At 42.2% G+C, this 6019-nt stretch overlaps 1 long non-coding RNA gene across 2 annotated transcripts; it reads right to left on the bottom strand.

The window, feature by feature from the left end:
- Positions 1-587: 587 nt before the first annotated feature.
- On the bottom strand, positions 588-4997 carry LOC310706391. 2 transcript variants are annotated; one of them, XR_014525825.1, is made up of 2 exons: positions 4166-4997; positions 588-1909 (listed from the first exon to the last, which is right to left on the bottom strand). It is a non-coding gene; the product is annotated as an uncharacterized lncRNA (long non-coding RNA). The 2 variants fall into 2 exon arrangements; XR_014525826.1 differs by having other exon boundaries at positions 4205-4997.
- Positions 4998-6019: the final 1022 nt, after the last annotated feature.

Here is a 6019-nt window from a genome sequence, read left to right as displayed (position 1 = left end):
TTTAAAATGTACGTTCACTTGTCTGTCCCTAATCCACCAATCAGTTTCACTGGGTGACAACATCGTAACCATCCTCTGGCTTCCACACTTTGTGAACCAGCGTGGATCGTTTTGTTAATTAAAATGGCATCATCTACGCACAAGAGGCAGGTATCTCTGTGTCAGAGAAACCCCAAGATGGCAGTACAAAACATCCTACATGGGGGCAAAAAAATAAGGGATAGAAACACCCCCCCAAAAAAAACAACCCCATCCTAATAGGAACTGAGCATTCTCAGTGGCCACAAAATGCTGACCAACTATTGATGAGGGGAAAGAAAAACTAGGAAAGGGAAAAGTAATTCACCATTTTGGAAAAGGACATGGCTGAAACTCTGACAAAGGATACGGCAATGTTTTGTTTCAGGATCTACTTGTTCCCAATGAAAAACAAAACAAAAGAACAAAACGCATTTTTTAAAAGCAACCAAACACCCCAGCAACCACATAATGCTATTAGAAATGTCAGAGCTGGCAGCAGAATAATAGTCAAGGTGCCAGGTGTTCTGTTATTCATTGCTACTCTTACATATTAGACAACAGCCACATTTTTGTGCCAGCCTAATGCATGTAATTTCATTTTTAAACTACTGTATTAACATAAGGCAACCCTTTCAGAACAAGCCATTTTGACCTTAATGTGTGTGTTCCCTTTCAGTGCCATTTCTGCTTGCGTTGCAGCAGGTTCAGTCTTGCACGGCAGAAATTCCACATCTCTTTTTCTACCCTCAAAAGTGAAGCACACGTTTAGTGCTGCACCTGTTACATTATGACAAAAGGCGATGAGGAGAACTAGCTCTTAGTTTGCATTTTAATCTTTAGTGCGTCATTTGTAGACTGCTGGTCAATCTATCCACAAGGCAGAAGTCAAAGTTTGAGAAAGGAGATCGTTTGACTGCATGTGGATGGCTTCTAGCTGTTGCAGTTTGTTAATGTAACGAGGCACATATTTGCATCTGCATTACTTACCCAAAATCAGTACGTATTATATGCCCCTTAATTCTGTTCTCCCGGTTCCTAAGGAAGCTTTCATAGAACTCTTTGTTTAACCAGGAGTGGCTTCCTTCAAAACCACAGATGGATTCCAATCAGCGCTCCATCTTCTGAAAGCTACTAGGCAACACGATCAGGTCTGATCAGTTCATGACATTTTAACAGCACCAATTACAAAACAGAGCAGTTATTTAAGTTGTTAAAATGGGACTGAAGAGAGCAAAAAGATGATTCTTGATAAAGCCGTCCTTGCTATAATTTTAGATCATCACATCTCCATTGTCGTTACTCGAACACTTTTTGTGCATATAAGGGTGTGGGTGTGTCCACATAGGACAATGCTGAAATGCAGGAGCAGAAAATGTAGACAGACCGATTTTCTGTCTACTGTGGAGGTGTAGAATAGATTGAATTTTAGATTATTTCCACCTAAATGGGACGTTCAATGGAATACTTCCATGTGTGCATGAGTAGCAGGAATGGGGGTAGCACTCCTGCGACGTTTCATCTCAGTTTAATTTCTCAGTGTTTGCTTAATTAATCTTTATGTTCCAAACAAATGCACATGCCCCACCCTGGAATTTGAGGTTCAGGGTCTTTGATTTTCTTAACAATCGATGAATTTGGGCAATTGCATCTGTGCATAAATAAAGTTGATGTAGTGTGCTGAAGGGGTATGGGGTTGTGAGCCAGGGTTGTGAAGTAGCCAAGGCTCTGAGACAAAATTAGGTAAAGTGTCTGGCAGGAGGAAGCACAAATTTACCTTGGCAGTAAAACTTCTTGACAGGGGAAGAGGTGGGTGAGCAACAGCCAGAAACAGCAATAATCTGAGACTTTGACACAGGTCAAAAGAAGTACGAGATTCTTCAAAGGAAATCTGGAAGTGGAGCACTAACAGAGGCAGGTTACAGATTATGCCAGGCACTCTGCCTTCTTTTCTCATAAACAGCATGTTAAAAGTACTAGTCATACCCAAAGATTATGCCCTCCCCCTGCAAAATGCAAACAAAAAGCTATTAGAGCTAGAATTTGAATGGCAAACAAAGGGCAAGGTGCCTCGTTACTCGTAGAATAAACGATATTCAAATACAAGTGTGAATGTACAGTGTCTCTGCAGAACGAAGTGCATGGAGTAGTGGCATTTGGATCGGCTGGCCCTTTGTGGTTTGCAAGAATAGGTGGTTAAAACTTTGTGCATTTCTTATTTGATCTGTTTTCTCCCCTCCCCCTTTTAATTGAGAGCAATCAGTTCTGACCACTATTGACTTGGTATGTGTTCTAATCAATGTTCATTAAATCTGCTTGTTAACAGGAAGGTGTGCTGTGCACTTCAATCATAGTCCTCCAACTATCTCTGAGTCCTAAAGTAGCAGTGAATGGGTCAATAATCCCTGGCTGGTGGAGGTGGGGGTGTGTCAAGAAATGTATATTCAACTGATCACTGTGCTTTGCAGGAGGGCGTCCTACAGATACCATCTTATCACGATGTGTGTTCCGAACTGTGTCAGAATCAGGCCTTTGGTCTATCAGACAGGCACCATCTCTATTGTCTTTTTAGCACCTGCTATTCTCTTTCAACAAGCCTTCTAAGTGGACATTTTTATCCCAATTGCTATCTTTATTAGATTTGAAATTCTTTTTATATATGCAATTGTTTTTATATGCAACGTTTTCCATAAATGCAGTTGGTTATATATATAGTATTGTAAAGTCACTTTGAGATCAAGATGAATCCTGGGAAGCAGTTCATACATGAAACTACAGTAATAATAGTAGGTCAGAAACAACTATCAGCACAATCATATACACATTTGCTCAGAAGTAAGCTCAGTTATGCTTATTCCTACATAAGGATATACAGGACTGCAGCCTCAATGGCTGGGTTCTTCACTCTGCTTATTTTCCTCTAAAACCTCGCAGTGCACTCAAAACACTCCCTACTAACGGTCTACATAGATAGGTGACAGAAAGGGTATTTCTTCGTAATTACCATAAATGTCTTAAGTCTAATTTCTATTTACAGTACCAGTGAACAATTAAAATGTAACTGTGGAAGCTTTATTGAAAATACTTCTAACACACTACTGCATGTTGATTAAGGACTAGGGGGAAACTGCATGCATTCATAAATGAGATTAAATAAGATCCTAAAAAGCACTAGAGATTTTGATTCTTATCTTCCTAAAATTATCTTGTAAAAGACTATAAATATCGGGATATGAGTAATGTGATTAGAAAAACTGTACAAAATGAGGATGTTAAGCTTTATGGAGTATAAATTAACTAATATGTGTCTAATGTTCAAGACACCCTTGAGGATCAGATAAATAATTTCAAAAGAAATCTTGATTTTAATGTTCAAATTACTACAGTGGAGCTAATTCCTGTAACCCTGATGGGAATCAAACTGAGAATGACTTCCCCTCCCTTCCCAAATCGCTCTGGTAGTAGAAATTTGATTCTCCATCCAATCCAGTTCCCAGAGCTGGCCCAAGACAGGTTGGCACCTGAGGCAAACCACAAAATCTACATCAGGAACAAGGGGAGAATAAAGATCTACATTGGGAACAACAGGGGAATAAAGATCTACATTGAGAACAAGGAAGCCAGCAATTCCTCCTACTATTCAATAGACTGTTGTAGAGGTGGCATTAGGGGTGCTGCTGGGGAGACAGATCCTGCACCACTGTGGCAGTGGCAGTGACAGCAGGCAATGCATTCCTTGGAGGCTGGATCTGCTTTCCCTGTGGATTCTGCCTCCTGAGGCGGTTGCCTCACCTTGCCCTATGTGTGGGCTGGCCCTGCCAGTACTCTTTCCCAAATGCTTGCATTTTTTACAGTTTAGATCAGTAGCGACCAAATGTTCCCTGCCATGGACCACTTGAAAATTGCTGAGGGATTTGTTTAAACAACTTAATTATTTTTCTGCCTGAATAAAGCCTGTGGACCACTGGTGGTCTGCAGACCACACTTTGGGAACCCCTGATTGGATTTATATCCTACCACATCTCCAGAGCTCATGGCAGCGGACAATATATATTTTAACACACAACACAAAGAAAAACAGTTCTGCAACACAATGCATCCCCCCCCCGAGGTTGTGCATAAGATGGCACCCCTCCTCTGTCCACACCATGTGCAGAAGCCAAGTGGACTAGCGCTTGAATCTTACTTCAGCCGTGTTGATGGGATGGTGTTCCATCTTCCACTGCATCTGAGGGCAACAGGATTGTGTACAATAGCCAGGACAGACAGTAAAACATATGCAGCTGGGGGATAGCCAAAGGGCTGCCCTTGCTGCTCCCACCATCAGTGTCTGCTGCCCGAAGTGGTCGCTTCCCTTTACCTAATATTAGAGACAACCCTGATTTTATCATTTCCTTTGGGCAGTTTGAATCCCCTTTTTGGCAGCTATTTTAGAGATGCAGTTCCTCCCATGTCAGGCTTCTTCTTTTTCTCTCATTTCCTAAACATGGAAAACCCTGTGGCATGCAGTTCCAACAGCACAGTTCACAATCTTCCTGACAAAAGGATTGGATGCAATTTGGCTTAAAATCAGCACATTTTGGCTTGCCTGTGCTGTGGGTATGGCTGGGTATCATATTGCTTATATGTTCTTCAGTACCATTAATCTTAAAATGCCATAAATAGATAATCATGGCATCACATCTGCTTCAATTAAGCTCATTTCCAGAAAACTATATTGCTCTCAAAATTAAAGGCTGTCACAGATCCTAAAACACGGTGCACTGCCATTCCTGCATGTCCTTTATGGCACTTCCTATGCTAAATTTGAGTATTTATCAATTACATTTATATTCAGCCCTTCCCTGAGCTTAAAGCATTACTTGATTCTACCTCCTGCAATTTATCCTCCTGTGAAGCTGAGAATGAAGGCCCCTGGTCACCCGGGAGCTTCAAGACAAAGAATTTGAGCCTGGGTCTCTCTAGTCTTAGTCCAACAGTCTAACTAATTCGCTCTACGTGGGGCTGCCATTGAAGCTGTCCCAGAAACTCCAGAGGGTGCAGAATGCTGCAGCGAGGCTCCTCACGGGGTCTCTGCTATGGGAGCATATTCACCCAGTGCTTTTCAAGCTGCACTGGCTCCCGGTGGAGTACAGGGTCAGATTTAAGGTGCTGCTTTTGACCTTTAAAGCCCTTCACGGCCTAGGACCTTCGTACCTATGGACCGCCTCTCTCGGTATGCCCCACGGAGAGCCTCAAGGTCCATAAATAGCAACACCCTAGTGGTCCCGGGCCGTAAGGAAGTTAGATTGGCTTCAACCAGAGCCAGGGCCTTTTCAACTCTGGCTCCGGCTTGGTGGAACGCTCTGCCTCATGAGACCAGAGCCCTGCAGGATCTGATTTCTTTCCGCAGGGCCTGTAAGACAGAGTTGTTCCGCCTGGCCTTTGGCTTGGAGCCAATTTGATTCCCTCCCTCCCTCTCTTTCTTTTTTCTTTTCCTTCTCCTCCTGCGATGAGGCTACATTTTAATATTTTAATGTTCCAATATTTTAATGTTGTATTTTATTTTTGTTTTTAAGTTGTAATCATTCATCTTGTTTTTATTATTGCTTGTAAGCCGCTCTGAGCTGGGGAGGGCGGGGTATAAATAAATTATTATTATTATTATTATTATTATTATTATTATTATTATTATTATTATTATTATTACAGACTGTCCTCTGACACAATTGCACGAAGAGTCATTTCCCCTCATTCTGGGGTTCCTGGAGCTTAAATAGGGTAGTACACTTCCTTGCGTTTAAAGGTGTGTGTGTGTGTGTGTGTGTGTGTGTGTGTGTGTGTGTGTGTGTGTGTGTGTGTGTGCAAAAGACTAGAGGGAGAGTTACAGAGAAGACGTAGCTTAACGATGACAAGCTGGAACCCAATTACCGGGGGGGGGGGAGTGAACGACCCTGCGCATGTGCAATCGGTGCAATTCTGTCGAGGCTTCATATACCGCCTTGTGTGCCTTGGTGGGCAA

The sequence above is a fragment of the Podarcis liolepis genome, assembly GCF_965112155.1.
Source record: "Podarcis liolepis genome assembly, chromosome: 4".
Lineage (NCBI taxonomy): Eukaryota > Metazoa > Chordata > Lepidosauria > Squamata > Lacertidae > Podarcis > Podarcis liolepis.
Note: the sequence above shows the minus strand (reverse complement) of the source record. Positions and strands in the feature narration are given on the sequence as shown.